Raw genomic sequence first — 26,348 nt, 5'->3', positions numbered from 1 at the left:
GCATGTGGCACATTTTACAAGAGACATTTGGTGCTCGGAATAATTGCAAAGCAGTAGCTTTTGATTTCCAGATAAGAAAAACTAAAAGAAAAAGGCAAAGGAAAGAAGAAGGGGTGGGAGAGCCCTGGCCTCCCCTTGGGCCTCGGCCCACCTCGGCCAGCCGGACGGCCCACAGCCCCCTCCTCCTCGCTGCCCTGGGGATCTGCCCAGCAGCCCAACCCCCACCCTCGGTCGTCTTCTACTGCTCGACCGACCGCTCGGTCGCGGTCGCCACCGGACCAGCTCACCGGCGTCATCGACGAGGGGATAAGATCCCCCGACGCCTCGGGCTTCCCCGTCTCCCCTCCCCACTTGCCTCCTTGCCTCCCAGATCCACGCGCTCCTCCCCCTCTCTGTCTCGCTCGCCCGCCTCACCCGAGCGCCATCGCCGCCGTCCCCCGTCGTCACTGCGGCCACCGTCGACCCCGAGCTTAGGCTGCACGTCCACGAGCTCCGCCGGGGTCGACTACTTCGAGCGGTGGCCTCAGCTGGGGCTCGGAGGCGCTGCAGCACCGGATCCCCTTCGTCCTCTTCTCCGGCCGCCGCGGAACTCCGTCGACCTCCCCCGACTGCTTCTGCTACTAAACTGAGCACCGGCCTTTGTGAGCCCCTACGTGAGCGTCTCTCCCTCTCCTCTTCCCCCTCTGTTTGCGAGCTGCTGCCCGTAGCTACCCGACACCGACGCCACGCGCTGCCGTCTGCCATTGCCGGCGTGTAGCTCGAGGCGCAGCCGCCCGAGCCCTTCCGTCTTGACCGGCATGCTTCTGGCGCGCCCAGGAAACCGCCCAGCCACCTAGCTCTGTCAAAACACCCCAGGAGCTGCGTTCTGTTCACACCCAAGGACCGCCGCCGCAAACCTCGTCGCCGGCACCGTTTCCGGCCAAGTCCGGCCGTGCCTCTGCCACTGTTCGACGCAGCGTCGTTCGCCCGTTCGAACGCACCCTCGCGCGCGCGAAACGACCCGATGTGGACGAATCCCGCCGCCCTCCCATTCGATCGGCCGTCGAAATGGTCGCCGGAGTTAGCTCCGGCGCGTCTCCGGCCGATGCCGAGCTGGCACCCACGTGGCACCGCCCCGTGCCACTGACTGGTGGCCCCCAGTGGACCCGCTGACCCCGTTGACTGGTTTGACCAGTCAACCGTGCTAACGGGGCAGCCCCGAGGCACTGACATGTGGGCCCCCCTCTGTTATATTAGTCTAATAACGCTTTATAAATAAAAATGATTAGTTAACCTAAAACACTCGCTGACGCCCAGGGCCCACGCCCCTAATTAACCCTGTTAGTTTAGTTAATCCACTATTAAGCCAGCAGAGGCTGACATGTGGGTCCCAATGGCCCCATTGGTCAGCTTTGACCAGTCAACCGGTATGTTGACTTGCTGATGTCAGCATGGCGTCATGCTGACGTCATATTCCTTTTCTGTTAATTTAAATAATTTCCGAATATTAATAAAACTTTAAAAATTCATAGAAAATAAACCGTAACTCCGATGAAAATGTTTTCTATATGAAAGTTGCTCAGAAAAATTCAATGAATCCGAATACGTGGTCCGTTCATCCGTCACATGCCCCTAGTATGCTGAACATGGAACTTTCCCCCTCCGGTCATCTGTCTGACACAGGTCCGGAACCGGGAAAACATTCCCGGTTGACTTCCGCCCTCGCCGGTATCGTGTTGCACCACGTTAGAACTCGTCTAGCTCTGCCTGTTGTCCTAGTATGCACTTGCTTGCTATGTATTTACTGTCTCTCCCCCCCTCTTCTTTTTGGTAGACCCCGTTGACGATGCTGATGCCCCTGTGATCTACTACGTCGACGATGACTCCTCCTTGCCAGAGCAACCAGGCAAGCCCCCCCCCCTTTGATCATCCCGATATCGCCCATTCCTTTCTCTCATGCTTGCATTAGATTTTGCTACTGTTATTGTTTGCTCCTATTTTGATGCATAGCCTGCTTTTGTATCTACTGTTGTACCTTACCTGCTTATCCTAAACTGCTTAGTATAGGTTGGTTAGTGATCCATCAGTGACCCCCGCCTTGTCCCGACTGCCCCGCTGGATAATCAGAAGACCCGATCAACGGGATCGAAGACCAAGCCCCGACACCGCACATCACTTTCCCCTTAGTTTCTCGACACTACTGGGTTACTATCGAGTGCCGAGGGTGAGACCTCATTAGCACTCCTGATGTTAAACCTGTAGTGTAGTTATTCGGCCGTGGTCATAGAGGGTGATTTCCTCCTTAACCACTTCCGATACGATTCTGTCGTGCAACCCCTCAAGTGTGAACCTCGGGGGTGATTCCTCTTACGTTCACCTTGATGATTACATCTAGTGGAATTCACCGGGGGTGATTCCTCGGGTTTTCCCCTTGATGTTTGGACACACGGTTACTTGGCCTTTTACCGCTGTTACTTGGAAAGACGGGTCGACCCTGAGGGGTACCCGCGCGTGCTTAATTGCGAGTGATGTGGAGACGGGTTGACCTGGAGGGTGCCCGTGAGATAATTACGAGGCGTGGCCGGGCATTCATAGCCCTTGCCGCAAGTCCTTGAGACGGGGCAACGGGGTCACATATTTCGTGAGTCTCTGCTTGTTACCGCGCGTTCCTAATCCACTACGATTTGGATATTTGATCCAAGGGGCCTCTGGCCTGATAGCACTAACCATCACGTGGGCATAGTATGGGCATTTTGCGTCGTATGCATCAGCCGAAGCTTAATAGACGTCCGCGCGCCGGGTTGGACTGGTAAGCACCTACCTTTTTAAGGAGGTAGCTAGGTCTGCTCACCGGCCACGTTCGCAACGTGCAAGAGTTCCCGAGGAGATGGCCCATGACCCCTGGGGGCATAGGTTTAGTCCGGCGTGCTGGCCTCTCTATTAAGCCTAGGTCGGGTTGCGACGTATTGTTTGGACGAGGCCGGGCATGACCCAGGAAAGTGTGTCCGGCCGGAGTTAATCGAGCGTGGTGGGTAAGTTGGTGCACCCCTCCAGGGAAGAACTAATCTATGCATAGCCTGTCCTACGGTAATGGACACTTGGAGTTGTATCCCGATCGATACAACTAGAACTGGATACTTGTGATGAGAACTGGATGGTGATGAGAATTGGATTGTGCTGATAATTGGATAGTACGGCTCTGGGATTTCTTTCTCGCAGGGAGTCGAGAAGGGATCTCTGGTCGAGGTTGATAACACTACTACCACTTTACTTTATGCTACTCTACTCCCTCTTGTTTGCTGCAAGATGGTGGTTTCCAGAAGATGCTAGTCTTCGATAGGACTAGGCCTTCTCTCTATTCTGGCATTTCTACAGCCCAGTCCACATATATAGCCTTCCTTTGATAATGTTGCATCTGTAGTGTAGATCCTTGCTTGCGAGTACTTTGGATGAGTACTCACGGTTGCTTTGCTCCCTCTTTTTCCCCTTTTCCATTCTTCTCGGATGACGCAACCAGATGACGGAGTCCAGGAGCCAGATGACACCTTTGACGACTGCTGCTACCCCGAGGGTGCCTACTACCACGTGACGGACGCCGACGACCAAGAGTAGTTAGGAGGCTCCCAGGAAGGAGGCCTTGCCTTTTCGATCGTAGATGCTTTTGTGCTAGCCTTCTTAAGGCAAACTTGTTTAACTCATGTCTGTACTCAGATATTGTTGCTTCCGCTGACTGTTTGTATTCAAGCTGATGTATTCGAGCCCTCGAGGCCCCTGGCTTGTAATATAAAGCTTGTATTATTTTAATTTGTGTCTAGAGTTGTGTTGTGATATCTTCCCGTGAGTCCTTGATCTTGATCGTACACATTTGCGTGTATGATTAGTGTACGATTGAATCGAGGGCGTCATAGAGAACAACAACACAGTAATGAGGAAATGAAAGTGTTGAGGAAATAGAACCAGTTAGCTTGGTGAAGATAGTGATTTGGTAGACCAGTTCCAACTGCTGTGACAGTTGTATGTCTGGTTGGAGCGGCTAGGTATTCAAATCTGAGGACACACAGTCCCGGATACACAGTCCTCACCGTATTCTCCTTGAGCTAAGGTCACACAGACATAGCCCAATCACTCGTGGTAAGTCTTCAGGTGACTTCCAAACCTTCACAAACTCGGTCCCTCGGTGATCCACAATTTCCTCTTGGATGCTCTAGACCATGACGCCTAACCGTCTGGAGGATGCATAGTCCTCAAAGGTAACAAGCGTCGGTTCCACACAGAAACAATCTCTTCAGTGATGCTCAATCACTTTGGGTTTATAGGTGTTTGGGTTTGGGTTTTCCTCACTTGATGATTTTCGCTCAAAGTCCTCGGAGGATGGGATGCTCTCAATGACAAGTGTCAGTTTCTCTCGGAGCAGCCAGCCAACTAGTGGTTGTAGGGGGCGGCTATTTATAGCCTAGGGAGCAGCCCGACATGATAAGACATAAATGCCCTTCAATGATATGACCATTAGGTGGGTAGATATTTTTGGACAGCTGGCGCGTAGCACAACAACGGTCGGAAATTTGGCAATCAAATTCCTTAGGGTTATCATGTTCCTCACTTGTAGGCAATCCACACTAGCGAATTCCTAACTCCTCAGTCGGAACAAATTCCTCAGAGACCAGAAGATGTTCGTCTCTGTCACTGAAGAAATTTGACTGAACTGTATGAGATTTCCAATGGCTTCACTCGAAAGGATTGGTAGGTGTAGGATTTTGAGATGAGCATCACTTGGAAACTTTTCCTTAGTTTTACCTCGACCCCCTTTAATAGTATGGTGTTTCCTATGACTCAAGAAAGAGAAAAAAGAACTATGAAAACAAAAGTCTTCATGCTTCATATTCCTTGCATGAATATAGTCTTCACGGTCACACCAATTTCTTCACTTTCAAAGTCTTCAGAAGTCCAAAGTCTTCAGTTGAAGACATTCATTTTTAGGGGTCGACTTTCTCTGTAAATATCAAACTCCTCATAGACTTATAGACTTGTGTACACTCACAAACACATTAGTCCCTTAACCTATAAGTCTTCAATACACCAAAATCACTAAGGGGCACTAGATGCACTTACACACACTGAACTATCGAGTAGTTCATAACATCAGCATCTGCTCCTGCAGCAGGCCTTTCACCTAGCGGTGCATCAAGGACATAATTCTTCTATGTAGTAATGAGGATAATCCTCAAGTTACGGACCCAGTCCGTGTAGTTACTACCATCATGTTTCAACTTAGCTTTCTCTAGGAACGCATTAAAATTCAAGGGAACAGTAGCACGGGCCATTGATCTACAACATAGATATGCAAAAACTATCAGGACTAAGTTCATGATAAATTAAGTTCAATTAATCATATTACTTAAGAACTCCCACTTAGATAGACAACCCTCGAATCATCTATATGATTACGTGATCCAAATCAAATAAACCATGTCCGATCATCACGTGAGATGGAGTAGTCTTCAATGGTGAACATATCTATGTTGATCATATCTACTATATGATTCACGTTTGACCTTTCGGTCTCCTGTGTTCCGAGGCCATGTCTGTACATGCTAGGCTCGTCAAGGTTAACCTGAATATTCCGCATGTGCAAAACTGTCTTGCACCCATTGTATGTGAACGTAGAGCTTATCACACCCGATCATCACGTGGTGTCTCAGCACGATGAACTATCGTAACAGTGCATACTCAAGGAGAACACCTATACCTTGAAATTTTAGTAAGGGATCATCTTATAATGCTACCGTCGTACTAAGCAAAATAAGATGCATAAAACATAAACATCGCATGCAATCAAAATATGTGACATGATATGGCCATTATCATCTTGTGCCTTTGATCTCCATCTCCAAAACACCGTCATGATCTCCATTGTCACCGGCTTGACACCTTGATCTCCATCATAGTGTTGTGGTCGTCTCGCCAACTATTGCTTCTACAAATATTGCCAACGCATAGTGATAAAGTAAAGCAATTACATGGCGTTTGCATCTATTATATATAAAAAGTGTTTGACGGGTTAACCAGAAAAATAGAAATAGTCTAGAAATTACCACAATAATTAAAAACATCTAACCTTTAATTTTATACATCTGAATATCACAACCGTCAGATTAACTTTAAAGTTGAAGAAATTACCCATCAATGCCATCCTTAAAATCAGCCCACGTACCCTTTCATTCGTTATCAATGTAATAGGGGAGTCATGTCAAAAGAAATTAGAAGGCAAGACAACTTCATTGCAGATCCAAAGCGTGTGTTCGTGTCTTCGTGCATGGATTGATTTTCTTTATGCGTATGCTTTTACGGCTAGCACAAGAATTGCTTAGAGGGCTCTCCACATATGTGCTAGCCTCCAGGCTAGCAGAAGAATTGCTTAGAGGGCTCTCCACATATGTGCTAGCCTCTAAAAGAATTAACGACTAATCTGACCAACCTGCGGTTCTTGCATGCTGGCTGGTGGAGGAACTGATCAGCTAGCTTTTTGGTAGCTTGGTTTACTTTGCTAGCTTGGTTCGACACGCACGTTCTTTTCCGGCAAGCAATCGGCAGCCACCGAGGTGCTCTCCTGTATGCATATATATTGTCCGTTTCTTTTTCATTACTTGGCCCATCTATTCTTTGTAGAAGATCTCTAGATTAAGTATTTAAGTAACTCTTCGATTCATCTTTGCTTTTCCATCTAGCTAGGCATGAGATATGATTAAATATTGATGCTTCTTTTGACCATGATCTGCTCAGGGGCACGGTAGGTGTTGTACTCAGAGATGACAAAGGAAAATTCATTGTTGGCAGAAATGGGAAGATCGATTGGTGTGCTGATGTACTAACAGCAGAAGCGATGGCTCTGAGGTTTGGTTTAATTCTTGCACAAAGGACGGGATGCAATCGTCTTATTATTAACTCTGATAATATGGAAGTCATTGACACAATGAAAAATGGAGGACAATCTGCGGGAGTTGCGGCGGCAGTCTTCGAGGATTGCTACTTCATGGCATGTGATTTTCCGTTGACTAGATTTGAACATTGTAATAGGATAGCTAATAAGGTTGCTCATGAACTTGCTAGGCTAGCGAAAGTTTCTGTAACTAGAGATTGGTTTGAGGAGCCTATGGAGAATATTGTACGTCTTCTTATAGACGATGTAACCATTATTTCCAATCAATAAAGTGCATGTTTTCTTTCAAAAAAACAACACAAGACAAGATTCGTATTAGTCTATTTATATTAATCGTATTCGTAATATGAAACCATATATTAATAATTGTAATATGGGGCTTTCTAATTCGTATTACAATTCTTCACCCATATATGTTTTGATATAGACTATCATCTAACAGCAGCAGAAGGGTAAAAGACCCTCACAAATACGTGTCTTCATCATGATGATTGAAACTTAACATCCACTTTAACATTAAAGCTTTCACCACAATCACTGATCTTGGAAGTTGATCTCCTTTACTTCTACAACAAACAAAAAATTGTAAGGCGAATAATTAATCAAAATCATAGATCTCCATAACCTTAAGCAGTACTCCGTACCAATTTTACAATATCATCTTCTCTAATACATGTTTTCTATATTGTGCAGGAAGAAGCGATGAAAATAAAAGGTCGAGCATACTGCAATAATGTGAGAAACCTACCGAGGTAGTTAAAAGCAATCAAATATACAATCCAGCAAGGTGATTCGTTGCTAATCATGGACTTTTAATAAGTGATATCACAAAAATGTTACACCTAAATTATATAATGCAACAATTCCAGTTAGGCACATTTGTGTTCATAATTGATTTAAGCATGGACAGAAAAAAATATTATAATATTGATCTGAATCCAGACAATCAATAATACTCCCTCCATTCCAAAATATAGTGCTTCCTCTATTCCCGTGCTTCAACTTTGACCATAAATTTAACCAACAAGGCCGACTCTAGCGGGAGAAAAAATTATATAATTGAAAACTTCCCTTATATGTTGCACGACTGTAGTATGGTATACTGGAAGTAACATTATAGCTTGCTTCTTCTTTGTGCATCAGTTGTGATATCTATGTGTTCAATTCCTTCCAAGTGTTATATTAAATCACAAAAACATGTTGCATTTGTTCCTGATTGTACCTATCAGCTTTTTTTTTAAACATGAAAACACATTTCCATGCAACATGGCTTAATCAAGACGGAGGCAAAATCAGCATTCTTGAATTACCACAGGGAACCATATCATTTACAGATGTCAATCATGTGCATTGACTGAGGCAAAATCAGCATTGTTGAATTGCCATAGGAAAGCATAGGCTGGTAAAACTACGAGGTAAGTAGCAAGAAAATTCAATGAAGATATACAATTTGGACATCCATGAACCTGGTAATTCTGTTAAGTGTGTACATGACTAAAAGTAACACAAAGTGTACAATAGAAAAAATCAAGGGCAGAATAACCAGATATGTCAGTTCTATTAAGTTTGTTGTATTAGTAAGAAAAAAGAACATACTAATATTCAAATTGATGCTAAATTCAGAAACTTAAACAGGACATCGAAAAGGACAGATATGGAAATCTGGAACTTCGGAAGTCCAACACGCAAGTGTGAATGGTGTGGTGCAATTTTCTGGTATGAAGAAAGAGCAACTTGAGAAGGGAGTTGTGACATGCATACAAGGCGAGAAGAACCTCAATGAACGAGCAACTTCGGATGTTCAACGTGGATGCCCTTGCATGTAGTACAGACTAGACTGGATCAAAAAACATCAAGGAAACATAAGAGCAGAATTATATGCTGACTTGCGGGACGCAACATAAAGAGGAGATACAAGGGCTGACGAGGTAGGAAGGAGAATACTACTGCCATCCAGCTTCACAGATAACCTCAGATACAAGCACAAAACTACCAAGATGCTATAGCAAGATGTCGATGGGCTTGATACACAGACCTATTTGTGGCATTCACGTCCAACACAGCTTGGCCGGATATTCAATCTATGCTTATGGCAGTAGGCCAAACAACATCACAGAAACCTGATATTGTTGATCGAATGTTCCACATAAAGTTCAATGAGTTCATGAGGGACATAAGAAAAAAGGAGATACTTTGTGAAAACACTTGCCAGTAATAGCCTACTAACTTGATCATACCTGTTATTTTCTTTTCAATAGCAAATGAACTAACAACAAGGATGATGTGGTCAAGAACATAGTCTACACAAAAATATTCTAAAGGTAGGGAAAAAAACAAACTTCCAGATGCTACTAGCCTTTTAGATAAACATAAGTAGATGGAAAAATAGTACACTACAAAACTACCTTCAAAATAAAAACTGACTTTTCTATGCTAGCATTATATGGCAGAATGGATATGATCTACTACTCCTAGAAGTATTGGAAACAAGCATCAACATTTGATGGAAATAGCTGGATAATACCAAATGTCGACACTTTGTGTTATCTGATATTTTAAGATTATTCTATAGTACAAGCCAATAGTGACAACATCCACGCATCATTTTAGTTCATATGTAGGATGCAATCGCACCTATTTTCCTATAAACTTTATCTTTGGTAGTACTAAATAGTAAAACATGGCTAATCACGAATACACTAATTACTTACTAATAAATTTGTTGAATATGAACGGGGCAGGGGGGCATAAACAGATATACATCCTAACAAGCAATATCTTGATCGCATTATATTGGTTTACCCATACACATGCAGAAAAAGGATAAGAAACAAAAACATGAGAGGGGCAGGAAAAGAGAGAAGGGGGACCTGCAAGTGGAAGAATGAGCTGCCGAAATCAGGCTGCCAGTCCAGGATGAAGATAACCTGCCAGGCTGCCTCGCTCGGGGGCAACCACGATGCGATCGAAAACAACGCCGTCAGCATCTCACAATCAAGGTGGATCCAACCTGTCTGCGGGAGACAAGATCCGCACCCACATCACCTGGATGGACGCCGACGGCAACGGCGTCGTCCAGATAGACGAGCTTGCTTCCTCCCTTGAGCCGCTTCTCCTTTGGGCCCACTCCGTCGCCGTTGACCGGTCTGAGAGATCGACGAGCCGTATAGGAGCCAAACAAGGCACCATAGACGGCCACCCCATGGCCGCGCCAGTGAGTTGAGCTGCAGGTGTGCGTGCAAGTGAGTACGAGCAAGGTCGCGGCAGGGAGTCAAGAGAGAAAACTGAGGTTCTGTTGGAATGGAATCCGCAGCACAGATTACCAACGCTACCAGCCAGAGCTCATCAGGTGGAAGGAGGAGCGAGAGGAAAGAAGGAAATGAAAAGGGGATCAAGAAACAGCAAGCCTTTTTTTTTTTTGAGTATTAGAAACGGCAAGGGTGTGAGTGCGCAAGAAGTTTTTTTTTTTTGAGCCAAGAGTGCGACTGTGCGAGAGACGAAGACTTGAAGGTTGTGTACGTCGTCTATGTGAATCTGTTGGGCTAAAGCCCAACAAATAAATCCACCAGAAAAAGTTTCCTTTATGTAGAAACAACACAAAATGCAAATTCAATTAACATACAGTATACGTATTTTCTAACACACTGCAGACGCATGCACTCATACGTACGCATAAAATAAAATTACTTACAGTATACACGCACTATAATGGCATAAATTTTTCTCGTAATATTCTAAACAAATGCATGGAAAAAGAATTATAGTACACGATCATAAAAAATATGTCTATCCGGTACTAATCATTTATATTTAGATTATGCATATCGAACTACCATTTTATGAAACGCTAGGAGACTTTTAATATTTTTTTATAAGATCCATCTGTGCGGTCGCATCAAGAAAACCCATGGCTTCGAGCAACGCACACCTGAAGATTTTGATGAGAACGTTCGTGACCAATATTTCCTAAAGTATGGAAGGGAAATTCCCTTACCGAGAAAACCATCAAGGATGTGTATGAAGGTAAAATCATATTTATAACCGCCACTAACGAACAACTGACAAAAATAACCAATATTTGCTTTGTTGCGTGCAAATAAATCCATGTTTAAAGTGAAAATGCTAGAGAAAATATACAGAACATGAATTGCCCAACGGAATTCATCATGAAAATACATTTACTACGGCATGCATACTAGGCATGTAAATGATAAATGAATAATAGGTATAGAACTATGTTCGCAAAACTATTATATTTCAAATGTCATCATATTTGGTCCCAAATTTTTAATACAAATAACATACTCTCATTATTAAACTTTCTAAAGATCTAGCCCGCGCATCGAGCGGGCCACTTTAGTAGTTTCATACAATAAAGAGACAACCATAAGGCTCCTGCCAGTTGGCGATAACTTTTACAAAACATGATCATCTAATATAATAACGTATATCACATCATATCTTGACCATATCACATCACAACATGCCCTACAAAATCAAGTTAGACGTCCTCTACTTTGTTGTTGCAAGTTTTACGTGGCTGCTACGGGCTTCTAGTATGAATCGTTCTTACCTACGCATCAAAACCACAACAGTGATTTATCAAGTTTGTTGTTTTAACCTTTAACAAGGACCGACCGCAGTCAAATTCGATTCAACTAAAATTGGAGAAATAGACACCCGCTAGCCACCTTTATGCAAAACTAGTTGCATGTCTGTCGGTGGAACCGGTCTCATGAACATGGTCATGTAACGTTGGTCTGGGCTGCTTCATCCAACAATACCGCCGAATCAAAATAAGACGTTGGTGGTAAGCAGTATGACTATGATCGCCCACAACTCTCTGTGTTCTATTCGTGCAAATCATCTACGTGATGAACGTGGTCATGTAAGGTTGGTCGGTCCTGTAGCACCCAAGATGTGATTCTATCCCAATCACGTGATGAACTCATGATTGGGGAACAACCGCATTTCGAGTGCATATCAAGGTGGATATCATTACAACATAACATGTACTGAATAGATGAGAATACAAGATAAAGGTTTACACTCGCCACAAGCTACAACATGAATACAACAATTCATCAATACATAGCAATCATCATACAGAAGAGCAGGATCCGACTATGGATGAAATCAAACGAAAAAGAAGAACTACATCCATCCTGCTAATCCCAAGCTCCCCGACCTGGAACCTATCCCTTGATCGAAGAAGAAGAAGAAGAAGCAGAAGAACTCCAAGCAAGCAATCATCACTCTCACGTCAAAGCTTCACTTTACCTATACCTACACCTATTGTTGTAGTAATCTGTGAGCCACGAGGACTCAACAATCCCATTACCATGGGTATCAAGACTAGCAAAGCTTAATGGGTATGGAATGGACAAGTGGTGAGGTTGCAGCATCACTAAGCATTATATGGTGGCTAACTTACGAATACAAGAGTAAGAATAGAAACTACGCATAACGGTCGCAATCTAGTCATGATCAAGAAGTGATCCTGAAGTACATACGTGTCAAACATAACCCCACCGTGTTCTCTTCTCGAACTCACTCGAAAAGAGACAGTCACGGTTACAGACATGGTTGGTGTATTTCAATTTAGATCCGGTGTCAAGTTCTCTGCAACCGGATATTAAAAATTCCCATTTGCCACATAACCGCGGGCACGAATTTTGGAAGATCAAACCCTGCAGCGGTGTCCCAACTTAGTCCATCACAAACTCTCACGATCAATGGAGGAAAATCCTCCTCCCGAAACAACCCGATCAAGCTCAGAATCCCGGTTCACAAGACATTTCGACAATGGTAGAACAAAACTAGCAAGACCTCCCGACGTGCCGACACCCTGATAGTACCCACGCGTATCTCGTCCTAGGCCACGATCGGATTGTCCAAACTTCAGGTAGGCCAAATCCAAAGTTTCTCCAGGCGGTCACTGGCGGTTGACAGGTTTGGACCAACACTCACGAGGAGCACTGTCCCAGGTTGTTAATTAAGTCCTTGAGATCCGAAAAGTCCCGATGCAAGTTTTAATTGTTGTTAGGAAAATGATAAAACCAATGTTGGGCCTTGCTGGAAGAGTTTTATTCAAAGATAACTATTAAGGGGGCCCATAGACCCCGACCGTGTTAGGAACGCAAAATCAAGGAACATAACAGCGGTATGACAGAAACCAGGGCGGCAAGAGTGGAATAAAACACTGGGCAAAAGGCCGAGCTTTCCACCCTTTACCAAGTATATATATGCATTAATTAAATAAGAGATATTGTGATATCCCATGATATCCATGTCCCAACATGGAACAACCTGCAACTGCACCTGCAACTAGCAACGCTATAAGAGGGCTGAGCAAAGCGGTAACGCAGCCAAACAGCGGTTTGCTGGGAGGGTGAAAAGGTTAGAGGCTGTTTCATGGCATATTGGGAGGCTTGATACACAAGTGGTAGGTAGTGCGACATAGCGTAGCATCGAGACAACTAGCAAAGCAAAGATAGTAGTGGTATCCAGGATAATGATCATCTTTCCTGAAATCCCGCTAGGAAGAAGACCGAATCCATGAAGTAGACGAACCAACATAGTCGAACGGATCCTCACATGTGAACATAACCGGAACTATCATGAAGGAGCACAACCCGAAAGAACCAAACAACATGGTAAACCAACAAGCATAATCATGGCATGACGCACAATCAAGTATGATGCATGTCCGGTTTCATGAGCCATGGCAAATACAACAATCAAATACTACAAATTAAGGGGAGCTCAATATGCAATGAGTTGCATATTGACGAAACACCACATTCAATTACTTAGTTCATTCTCCTTTATGCTACTCGACAATATTAAATGTGATTAAACATGGCAAGAGAGTGAGCATAATAAAACTACCTATCTAGGCAAGTTTAAATGAGGCCGGAACAACAAACAACAATTCCAGAAAATCCTCATTTGCATATTTTGAATTTGGTAATGTTCTGCCCTAAATCATATTTTAGAGTTGTTAAACATGCAAAGTAATGCCACCATGTTAATCTATACATTTTTCAACCCAATTACATATAAAGTTTATTTAATTTGGAGTTACGGTTAATTAGTCATGAAATAAATCACTTTAACATGCTATTTATGCAAATTGAAGTAAACAACAATTTAACACATTTTAAACAAGGATTAAAGTTGCATATTATTAATCTACATGAAATTCTAGTCATTTTACATATACAGATCATTTTAAACCGATGCATGGTTTGAGAGATATTAAATGCATGAAGCGCAAGGGTTTTTCTGCAAAACTGTAATCTCTGCATAATGCTAAAATCGCAGATCTGAAAAAACGTCATTGGGATGCATCTGGAACATGACGCCCATGAAAGGAAAGACCGGGGGATCCTCACCCTAGCCTTGGGAGCAGGCGATGCTGGGCCTAGGCGGAAGCAGGCCGGTTGCAGCACTTCGTGCACGCGGGTGCGATCGACCTGGTCAACGCGCGGTAGCGAGTGCTGCTCGACCTGAAGCAGGGCCCGAAGGGGAAGTAGGGGCGCGGTACTATGATGGCGCTGGTGGTGGATGGAGCTTCTGCTATGGTGACGCAGTGGTGCAGGGAATGAAAGGAGGTGCGGATCCGGGCGCTGTAATAGAGAGCAGCGAGAGAGAGGGTCGGGTGAAACAGCGGAAGCTTCAGTGAAGAAGAGACAGGGGAAGGGTGCAGGTGCGTCGAGGATGACCTGCTGGTGCTGTTCACAGGTGGTACAACGGTGAGGGCGGAGCAAGGCGGCGGCGTGGGCGACGAGGTAGAGGTCGGGGACGGATCGGTGCAGGGGCATCTCCTCTTGATGTCAACGGCTCGATGCAGACCAAGAGGACGCAGGAACAGATGAGGCAGATGGTCGCAGGCATGGCAATGGCTTGGACTCCTATGGGGCTTGCTGGAGTTGAGGACAAAGGGATCTAGCGGCGGCTCGCTTTCTCTTGTGAGGCTCGAGCAGGAGGCGTTCTCGGGAAGGGTCATGGTTGCTGGTGAGTCGGGGCTCTGGTGGGTCCTGGAGGCACCGCAAGGACGACGGGGAGGAGCTGTTGGAGGTCGCCGGCTCGGGCGAGGGTCGCGGGCGCAGGGCGCCTGGCCTCGGGTCGGCGGCGGTCGGCCGGCGTGATGCGGCGAGGTGCTCGTGAGATCGGGAGCCCGATCTAGAGCGAGGGAAGCTGCGAGAAGGCCCTAGCTGGCGCAAGGAGATCCCTTGGACCCTCATCCGAGGGTGGAGAAGGGGAGCTGCGGGCTGGAATGGATCTGGCTAGTGGTTGGCCCGGTGAGGAAAATAAGGAAGGTGGAGAAGGTGGCGGCGGCATGGGGATTTGGTCGATGGGACATCCTAAGAGTTAGGGTTTGGTCTAAAAATGGACTAGGGTCTATATATAGCAAGTTGGCTAGCCTTAGGGTCATGTGGTCCCTCCAATCGTAATCGGATGGTCCGAGATAAATAGGCCAGGAGAGTCAAACAAAGAACTAAAGATATTTTAGGGATGTTTGGAGATGATCCGGACCAATCGGTCACGACTGCTCGGGTCGGGGTCGGGACAGCTTTCGGACGCATGCGAGGGGTTTGACAAAAGGCCATGGAGACAAGAGGGTTTGATGGGATCAAAGAAGAGAGGGAAGAGAGCATTCCGGTTGATCTGAGAGGAGGTCAATAGAGACAAGAAAGAAGTGGCAACTATGAGCGGATGCAAGTTTTATGAAAGCATGCGGATGCAATGATCATGATGACATGATGAAATACAACAAACAAATAAATAACACATCTGACACGCAAAACATGGAAGGCATCTCGAGCTTCGGTCTCGGGTCCTCACAACAGTCCTCCACTTAAAAGAGATCTCGCCCCGAGATCTAGGATGACAACCGGAAGAGGAAGAGAAGAGGTAAAACTAAGTTGCTTCTTCGACAAACGAGTGAAACCACGAACCTTGAGAGGTTGAAAAACTTCGAGGAAAGAATACAACAGAGATGGACGAGGTTGCAAACACTCTATTAGAAAAGGGGAACAAGGAACATTACGAGAACCTTGTAGGTTGTAATACATGAAAAGAGCTTAACAACCAAAAAGAATATGAAGCCACACTGATATCATGAGATAGCCAATGAACAAGAATGACAGAATTTGGACACCACTTCGGTAGAAAAGAGAAGGAAAACTTGATAAGTTGAAAAGAACTTAAATATAGGACACAACACTCTTGTTAAATGGATAAGCAAGGAAAAGAAAAGAACATGATCTTGGCAAAACGAGATGATGGGATGGAGAGAGCAACCTCACAATGCCTTCGGGACAAATGAAAGAGTGGAATTAAGAGAACGGAGAAGAGAACAACAACTCCTACCACAATTGAATTTGAAAGAGCCTCCTTAAAAAGAAGGATTGAACGGAGTTGTTGGGAAATCAACAACGAAAAGCACAAGCTTGTTGTGGGCTTAGGGAAAACATCTCAAAATTATGAGGTGACAACCGGCCACTAATGGAAATAGTTAACTGGATCTAGATCAACAAGGAGATGAAAAATCCTTTTACTGAGAGAATAGGAGGAAACTTGGCTTATTGATAGGCACCACAATTAGCAACATTTCTTAGGGAAGGCTTTAGGTGAAATCTATACCAAGATAACTCCAAGGAAGAAAGTGATGGGTTTAAATATCTCATTCCTGACAACTTGTGAATCATGAAACATGAAGGAAATTGTCTAAAATGACATACCACCACCTCAAAAGGTAATGTAGAAAGAATTGCACTTCGGATGCAAGATGAAGACTGCTTAAACTCCTAAAAAAACATGTGTTGAGCACCATGTTTATTTTAGAGTATAGCTCAGTGGATCTTAACTTCAAGAGAAACCTTGAAGAACAATTGAAGAATGAAAGGAACCCTTGATGAACCACCATGTTGAGCCTTCGTGAGAACTCCGGTAATCAAAGATTGATCAAACGAAAGGAAATGCAAAAAGAACTCCAGTAGAAGCCTTGTAATGATTTGAAATTGATATCACGAACGAACTCTGGTAGAAGGAATTAAATTATCTTGAAGAAACAAGAATAAGCGTTATGTCATGCTTATACTTCATCAACTTAAATTGATGACAATCAACGAATTTGGCATGCCGCTTATTCTTCTTGAATAGATTAAGAGAGATATAGTGCAAACTTGGGAAGGTCTTGAACAAACCACCGGTAGGATTTGGAAAGAATGAATGACTTGACACAAAACAAAGGTAGAGGAATCTTGAACGAACCACTGTCAGAATTGAAAACGAATGAAGAAAAGAGAACGAATCACCGTAAGAATTAGAAAACAAACGAAGATACTTGAGGGAATTCAAATATGAGAGAACAAAGAGATCATGAACTGATTAGAGGATATTTGAACGATGCACCGGTAGAATTGGGGAATGAGGGCTGAATGTTGAGAACGAATAAATCTTCTAAAATGATGGCCTTTAGATGACCAAGAAATGAAAACAACTCCTGAAATGCTCCGGATGGGTATGAAAAGAATTATTGATGATCGGAACAGTTTGAGAGGATGGCATCATGCTAGAACCATGAATCTTCAAGAGAACAAACAAGATTTAGAGGAAAACTCTTCTTCGGTATTGAATGCTGAAAATAATGACGAGGAACACCACCAAATTGTTGAGACACTCCGGAACAATGAAGGGTAGAAAGGTTGAGTGGAAGATGAACAGAATTTGAAAGCAACCTTGGAGAAGTCAACTGGCTGATGAAACATCATTCTTACGTCACACCTTGAAAATAATTGAGGATGACTCCGGGAAGAATGAGAAGAGTCGGGTAAGACCTTGGGAAAGACCTGTGGTTTATGGGCCCACTCAAAAGAGAACACTGTTGAATAACTTTCAAAGAGAGATTGCACCAGTTGAATTAAATGGCTTGAGTGAGATAACATCCTCGAAATAGCTTGAACATATTGAGAATGGAAACGCGAATCTTCTGAGATATCTTCAACACTCCAGAACAAATGAATAGCAAGAGGTGAATGACTAAGAGGTGCACCAGTATGAGAAAGAATTTGAAACGAGGAAGGGGATATGATCAACACCGACAACTTGAATTTAGTCCACCGGAAAAGAATATGAGAGTGAAGAATGATGAACTTGAAACTCCTGAGCATCTTCACGAGAAATCACCAGATAAGAACATTAAAGGAAAAGAATGAAAAGACTTCACATCAATAAAATGAATACTTGATCAAGAAATCCGAGTCCTTGAATAAAAGGGTGGGATGGTGGGAAAAAACAAAGGCAACGTCGGATGGATGAGATGACATCGTTGAGAAGAATTGAGAATTGATCTTGCAATGGGGAAAAGATAGGATCATATTGAAGAGAAACGCACCGGTTGGAAAAGAATTGGCATGACAATCTCGATGATCATGAAGGATTAGTACTCCCATAGAAATATGAGAACACCGCTTAGAAAAAGGCATGGAATCAACACTTGACTTCAAAGCAACTCGAGTACCATAACTCAAAACAAAACAAAGGATCGGGCTTGCAGAATAAGCCAGAAATAAACATATGATAGAGATTTCGTCCGAAATTTTTGTGGTGGGGCCCACACGGGCTCGATCATACAACACCATCATGTACAAGGCAGTGCACATGACATACAAAGCATCCCCGAGTCAACATAGCCAAGGACTCTTTAAGACACAACGAGACCACTGTAAAACCAACCGTGGATAGGCGGACCACTAGACGTCGAACCCCAATCTCACATCATGCATTTGTCGGAAAGATATCCTAAGTAACTACTTGAATTCCCACCTATGAACTCCCAAAACTTTCTGGTTATGCAATCTGGTGTTGGGGTTACAGGGAGGCACAAATATCTCACACAACTAACAAATCCTACACTCCAACTGTATCCATCCGTCAACACATAACCAAGAAAACCATGGAAATCGTGTACCTCAGACCTTTGAAAACATCTGATATACTAGCTGTGGCAATACATTTGATTGCTCTCCCTAATACTGGGTGGCGCAAAACTACTCTCACCACAAAGAGTATAGAAGCGTTTTTGATGTTGGTGTCCTATGGTATTCCAGAACTGAAACGATAAGCACTGTGACAAAAACACCTTGGAGCTCAACTCCCCTGGACACTGCCACAACCCCTAAATGTTAGGAGGCACCAAGACAGAATTCCCGTCACAATGATATCGGACCGATTCCACAATACCCGTGTGATCCTAAAAAAAAGTAGTGAAAAAGGAGAGTAATGAAAACAAAACACCTACGTCATGATTTTTCACCAGATCGACGAAGGGGGTAAGGAATAAAAAGAATTCCTACTCTCAGATATATATAACTAGGACTCAAAATAGTTTTCTTCTAGACTCAACAACGGCAGTGGTTCGATCAATCAAGGGGGCTCCTATGGTCGGTAAGGCTCAGATACCAACTTGTAGCGCCTAAGATGCAATTATATCCCAATCACATGATGAACTCGTGATTGGGGCACAACTGCATTTCGAGCACATAGCAAGGTGGATATCATTACAACATACCATGTACTGAATAGATGAGAATCACTACCAAAAAAAGACACATCCGTGACATTTTGGGCCGAATGAAATTTTTTTCTATCATACTTATGACACTTCTATGACGATAATTGTGACAAAACCTGGTATCATCATAGATGTGGTGGGCTCCTACTTCTATGACAAAATCTCATGACGAAAAATGGGCTTTTCATCCTGGGCGGGCCGAGCGATGACATTCTTTCGGCCGTCCATGACGGAAAAAACCGTGGTAGAAGCGAGGGAGAGGAAAATTTTGGCGAGTTCCCGGTTACGGTGGCTGGTCGGGGGCCGAGCGATGCACTTTTCTCTTGTACACGTACACACGTGTGTGCGAGGCGTTGGCTCTAATTGAAGCCGAGCGAGGCATTGGGCTCTAACGGAACCCGAGCGATTGCACTGCAGGCTACGCGTTACTGAACCCGAGTGATCGAGCGATTCCTTCACTACCACTGCTAACTGAAGCTGATCGATGCTGCCTATGGATGAAAATTGAGCGTTGCGGGGGGGGGGGGGGGGGTTTGGATGAACAGTGAGCGGTGGGGGTGGATGAACAGGACCCCGTGGTGTTGCCTCTGGATGAACAGGACCCCGATCGATCGAGCCGGTTGGGGCTGGATGAACAGGACCCCGTGGAGGGCTGGATGAACAGGACGACCCCGTGGAGGCCTGGATGAACAATAGACAGTGGAGGGGTGGATGAACAGTAGCCCGTGGAGGGGTGGTTGAATAGGAGCCCGTGGAGGGGTGGTTGAACAGTAGCCGGTGGAGTAGCGTGCGGTGGAGGCTGGATGAACAGGAGCCCGTGGAGGATGGAGGAGGTTGACGGTGGATGAACAGTTACCCGTGGAGGCTGGAGGAGGTCGACGGTGGAGATGAACAGTATCTCGTGGAGTCCCGTTTTGCGGTATGCCACACCCCTCCCGATGAATAGGACCACCGTTTCGACCGTAGCGCTCCAACACAAGTCTGTTTCGTCCATTTTGCGGTACGCCACACCCCTCCCGATCAACAGGACCCCGTTTCGACCGTAGGAGGTCCAACACAAGTCCGTTTCCTCTGTTTTGCGGTACGCCAGACCCCTCCCGATGAACAGGATCCCGTTTTGAACGTGGCCAGTCGAACACAGGGCTGTTTCCTTCGTTCTGTGGTACACCAGGCCTCGTTTCCATCGCTTGTTCCATTCAAGCCCTCCCGATGAACACGACGATGCATTATGTTCTGACCCAGCCGGTTGGCTCCCCATGAACACGACGACGACGCTGTTTCTCCATTCCGACCCAGCCATGTACACGAGCCCTAGCCGTACGTATGCACGAGTAGGTGTTTGAGAACCCGCCCGTATGTACACATACGTGGCCGTATTTTCTTTCTTGCACAATGGCCGCTGTACGTACGTGTACATGCTACGTGCGCGCCTCAACTACGACACGTGCACGCCTCTACATCCACCAGTATGTACGTACATGTTCGCGACCAGAATGACAATGCTACATACGCTTCGACCAGGTGGGTTCTGACTATCAGGCACTTCCTTGCGTGCGAAGATGTAGCTGGTGGGTCCCAGCAGTCAGGGGGCGAATCGTTTTTTTTCCCGGGCGCATTTCCATGCGTGCGAAGATGTAGCTGGTGGGTCCCAGCAGTCTGGGGGGAAACGTTTTTTCGCGAAATACAGTGGCCTGTCTGGTGGGTCCCTGCTGTCAGGTGGAGGAATCATTATTTTGCGCGTAATAAGGAGGCACTACCTTGCTGCGGCCGTGGACCCAGCTGTCAGCCTCTCCACGTACAGTCCACGTCTGATGGAAGTCGTTCCTTGACCACGTTGACCACACCGCACCAAGAGCACCAGGGCGGTGGATGACGGCGAGGCCTAGGAAGGGGACGGCACGGAGCCGGGGAAGACGCGGCAGTGGTAGCCCACGCGTAGAGGAGTATGAGGGTTCACTGGTTCGGCTGCGGTGTGAGGCTGCCATCGTCGTAGAATAACAGGGGGTGTGGGTGAGTAGAGGGATGGCCTGACTAGTGGTGGGAGTAGTAGGGGCGATGAGGCCTCCGCGGCATCACAACCGGCCACGGGAGGCAGGAGCATGCGACACGACCGGCGCTGCTTTGGGAGGCTGGAGCAAGAAGACCAGAGGTTGAAGAAGCATTACAGCCGTTGGATGGACATCGTACGGTCACTTGAGCTAGAATCGTTCATATTGACTAAGTTGACAAAGCCCTCCGTCCCCGTCAACTTAGTAGGCCCACAAGTCAGCCTCCCACCAAGGTGGGTCCCAGCTAGCAGGGGGAGTATTCATTTTTTGTGCGTAATAAGACGACACTTCCGATGGGACCGAGCTAATAGCGGGTGGAACGTTTTTTTTGCGAAATACGATGGCCTGTCCGGTGGGTCCCAGCAGTCAGGGGGGAAACGATTTTTTTCGTGAAATACGGTGGCCTGTCCGGTGGGTCCCTGCTGTCAGGTGCAGGAATCATTATTTTGCGCGTAATAAGGAGGCACTTCCTTGCGGCTGTCGTGGAACCAGCTGTCAGCCTCTCCACGTACAGTACTCTTCTGATGGAAGTCGGTCGTTGACCACATTGACCACGCCGCGCCGAGAGCACCATGGTGGTGGATGACGGCGAGGCCTAGGAAGGGGACGATGCGGAGCCGGGGAAGACGTGGCAGTGGATGCCCATGCGGAGAGGAGTACGAGGGTTCACTGGTTCGGCTGCAGTGTGAGACTGCCGTTGCCGTTGAATAACAGGGGGAGTGGGTGAGTGGAGAGATGGCCTGGCCAGGGTGGGAGTAGTATGGGGGCAGTGAGGCCTCCGCAGCAGCACAGCCGGCCACAGGAGGCAGGAGCATGCGGCACGACCGACGCTGCTTTGGGCGGCTGGAGCAAGAAGACTAGAGGTTGACGAAGCACTATGACCGTTGGACGAACATCGTATGGTCACTGGAGCTAGATTCATTCATATATTGACTTAGTTGACAAAGCCCTCCATCCCCGTCAACTTAGTAGGCCCACAAGTCAGCCTCCCACTATGGTGGGTCCCAGCTGGCAGGGGGGTATTCATTTTTTATGCGCAATAAGAAGGCACGTCCTTGCGTGCGAAGATATAGTTGGTGGGTCCGACCTGTCAGCGGAGGGAACTTTTTTTTTCACAAAATACAGAGGCCCTTCCGGTGGGTCCCAGATGTCAGGTGGAGGAACCATTATTTTGCGCGTAATAAGGAGGCATTTCCTTGTGTGCAGCCGTGGACCCAGCTGTCAGCCTCTCCACGTACAGTCCACTTCCGATGGATGTCGTTCGTTAATGAAGTTGACCACGCCGCGCCAAGAGCATCAGGGCGGTGGACGACGGCGAGGCCTACGAAGGGAATGACATGGAGCCGGGAAGACACGGCAGGGACTGCCCACGCGGTGGAGAGTATGAGGGTTGACTGGTTCGGCTACTGTCACCGGAAAATAACAGGAGGTGTGGGTGAGTAGAGGGATAGACATGCCAGGGATGCGAGTATGATGGGGCCGTGAGGCCTGCCCGACAGCACAGCCGACCACAGTAGGCAGGAGCAGGCGGTTCCAACGGCACTGGTTTGGACGACTGGGGCAGGAAGATCAGAGACTGAAGAAGCACGATTGCCGTTAGATTGACATCTAACGGTCTGACGCTGGTAGAGTCGATTGTTGACTAAGTTTCTTTTTTGAGAAACCTTGTGTACGCATGAACTTAGTAGGCCCACAAGTCAGCCTCCAAATTTGTGGCAGACAACATAAAGCCCATTTGGTATTTTTTTTATAATTTGCAGCCCATTTGCTAATTCTTAAGTAATTTATTACAGCCCATTTTCTGCCCAGGACCATAGTCAAAAAGTTTAACCTTATTTTGCATATTTCGGTGGAGTCCGAACTGTTGTAATCGCGAAATGATAAATATTTTTTTAAGAACTTATTGATTTGCCAAAAAAATCATTTTGTTTTGGTAAGCAAATAAGACGTGGGACAATTGAGTTGGTTTAAGGGAAAACCAGTGGTAAAAAAATCAGCGTTGGGTGGGAAAAAACAACAAAAATAAGGATGTAAATATGAAAAGGGAATTTTATGTGTTTTCAATATAATGATACGTGTATATGAACTAGTAAAACTATAGGTAGAGATTAGAAAACGGATGTAGGACATGCATTTCAAGAGGAAAATAGAACTGCGTTGTGTGTTTGATTCAGTAGAAAAACTGCCCGCGGATATTGTAGGACAAAATATAACTAACGTTGGCGGGCCAGAGGCCAGTAGATACCTGTTGGATCTTTGTGCCCCGTTGTCGTCATGGGTTGGGCCTGTTAAAGACAAAACCAAGCCTGGGCAGTCTACAGCCCAGTTGAAACTTGCTCGACCTGAAAAAACAATATACGTGCTCAATAAACGAGATCATTCTGCAAGTACAGACTAATAACTGGGATGCATCAGGGATATTGATTTTTCATCGTGATAATAAGTGCATGCACTTGTTTCAAAAAAATTGGAGAACTGGGAATTCGAACGGCAGGTGCTTATGCTACCCATCAAATAAAAATCAGGTGCCTGAAAATTCGTTTCGAAACAAATGATTCAGCTTTATATCCACGTCGACCGTCGGCATGATGATTGGAAGCAAATGCAAGTTTGTCGGTGTAAAAAATTAGGGGCTCTGCTTTTGACCCCTTTACTTGTGCACGGACAGTCGGAGCCACGCGCCATGGCCGCACATAGCAGGGCAAAGGAGGCGAGCTGGAGAGAAGCCGAGGGCACAAGACAAACAAAGCAACATCAAGGACCGAGGCCACAAAGTGCAGATGGCTGAAGCAGGTTTCCCAGGCAAGACCCTTGCTGGGGCAACCTCAGCAGCCCCGGCAAGGCACTTGTCGGGGCGGCTCGCTCACACCAGCGGAGTGAGCCACCCTCGAACCCACGGTCTCGAACACCATCAACTATTTTGGGCCAGGGCTCGGGAGGCGCCTCCATTGTGGCATGCAGATCTTTGTGAAGACAAAGAATATTGAATATAGATGAGGATTAGAAGGCAACAATCCTCGACAAGATCCTTGCCGAGGAAACCCACAAGACCCCTGGCAAGATCCTTGCTGGGGACGACAGCGCGCCACGGAAAGACCCTTGCCGGGCCACCCGGCAAGACCCTTGCCAAGGGCGTCAGTGGGGCCACTGCCACGTCCACACCAACCAAATCTCCACCGCCGTTCACATGCAGCTGCTAGCCCAACCAGATGGGCAGGCACCTGCGTGGCAACATGCAGCTTCCAGGACAACTTAGCACACACCTGCGTGGCGGCATGCATATCTTCATGGAGGCTCCACCACCGCGCCACCTCAGCTGCTTGCCTGCCTACATGGCGCCGCATGCATCGCTGGCCAGGGCACGTGTCAAAGCGAGGAGGAGAGGCGACGGACGGGATGGACCTTGCCCCCATCCCCGATAAAGCGAGGGGACACCTAAGCTACACATTAAATGCGTCTTGTCCTATAATACGAGCGATAAGCTCGTAGCACTATAGATCTTTCCACCTCCCGTGTGCCACTATGGCAGCCCCTTTCGACTATAAAAGGAGGCCCATGGCGTACTGGAAAGGGATTCGGCTCTTTCGAACCATGCAGCCACCACAGCTAGTTCAAGAGCTCAAGAACACTCAATACATCCACCAAAGCAGGACTAGGGTTTTACACATCCTTGTGGCCCGAACCTGGGTAAATCATCCTTGTGCTGGTTACTAATCATGCTCTTCTCACAACCCCACACCCCGCAACCGTAGTAGGATTCTTGTGATCCCATAGGTGTCGTCCCCCACCGACATCTTTGGCGCGCCAGGTAATGGGCGCAATTGTGAGAATCTGGTCTAGTAGTTGGCCTAGCAGTTCTTCATCGCCATGGCTCCTAAGAAGAAGACGACCACGACAGTCGGTTCGTCCGGGACCGGACTGCTAGTACTGGTGCGGGCCAGTAGCGGGCCAGCCGCGGAGAGAACCCGTGGCGCGGACCGCGAACATCCACATCACCCTGGCAGTCCAGGCCTGGTGAGCGATGTATTTCGTATGCCAGGCGATGAGCCACGCGTCGTGGACTCTAGAGACAGAGTTGGCCCCCCCGCAGGCGGCGCGGGGCCCTCCAGGGGCACCGTCATGCCGCCAGACGGCGGCGCGGCGACCTCCAAGACACCAACACCGGCACCAACGGTGTGCTCTTCTCCGGTCGTGCACGATGAGCAGCGCCGCCCTGCTGGTGACCCTGGGCGCCGCCCTGGGAAGAGTCCCATGCGCCCTTCATAGGATGAGGAGGGCCAGCATGCGCGCCATGGTGCTGCCGGAGGTGGCAAACATCTGCAGGGATGTGATGGGGCTCCTTCTAACATGGTTAGAAGTCGAGGCGCGTCCCGGCCCACACAGCTTTTGCCACCGCCCACGCCAGCAGAAGCCCTAGCACACGTGCAGCTGCTCCTCGACTTTCCTCTCGCTGCGAAGAAGCTTGACGAATGGATGGCCACCGTCCGTAGCCTCATCGACATTGCTAACAACAATGAGTTGCGGCCGGCAGGACCCATAGGCCTTCACTCCATCGAGCCACCGCATGCCAGCGGAGGTCGGGCCGGATGCGATGCGGCCACGGTGCACTCCCGTCCTCCATCCCGGCCACCGCGGGTGTCGGTCCATCGCGACGACTCTCATGATGATATCTCCATAGCATCATCCGACCCGCGAACCCACCGCGACCAACGCCAAGTTCTTCGGGAGCGAGCTCATGAGGACGCTTGAACCACCATCGAGCACCGGCGCGACGCGTGCCACTAGTCGGACAGGCGGGCAG

The 26,348-nt window shown here is 46.8% G+C and overlaps 1 long non-coding RNA gene across 2 annotated transcripts; it reads right to left on the bottom strand.

Moving 5' to 3' along the window:
* Positions 1-7,222: 7,222 nt before the first annotated feature.
* On the bottom strand, positions 7,223-10,343 carry LOC123069369 (uncharacterized). Of its 2 annotated transcripts, XR_006432496.1 has the most exons (3): positions 10,240-10,343; positions 9,953-10,140; positions 7,223-9,851 (listed from the first exon to the last, which is right to left on the bottom strand). It is a non-coding gene; the product is annotated as an uncharacterized lncRNA (long non-coding RNA). The 2 variants fall into 2 exon arrangements; XR_006432495.1 differs by having other exon boundaries at positions 7,223-10,140.
* Between the last annotated feature and the right edge of the window lie 16,005 nt (positions 10,344-26,348).

The sequence above is a fragment of the Triticum aestivum genome, chromosome 3B, assembly GCF_018294505.1.
Source record: "Triticum aestivum cultivar Chinese Spring chromosome 3B, IWGSC CS RefSeq v2.1, whole genome shotgun sequence".
Taxonomy (NCBI): Eukaryota; Viridiplantae; Streptophyta; class Magnoliopsida; order Poales; family Poaceae; genus Triticum; species Triticum aestivum.
This window is presented reverse-complemented; position numbering and strand designations above follow the sequence as displayed.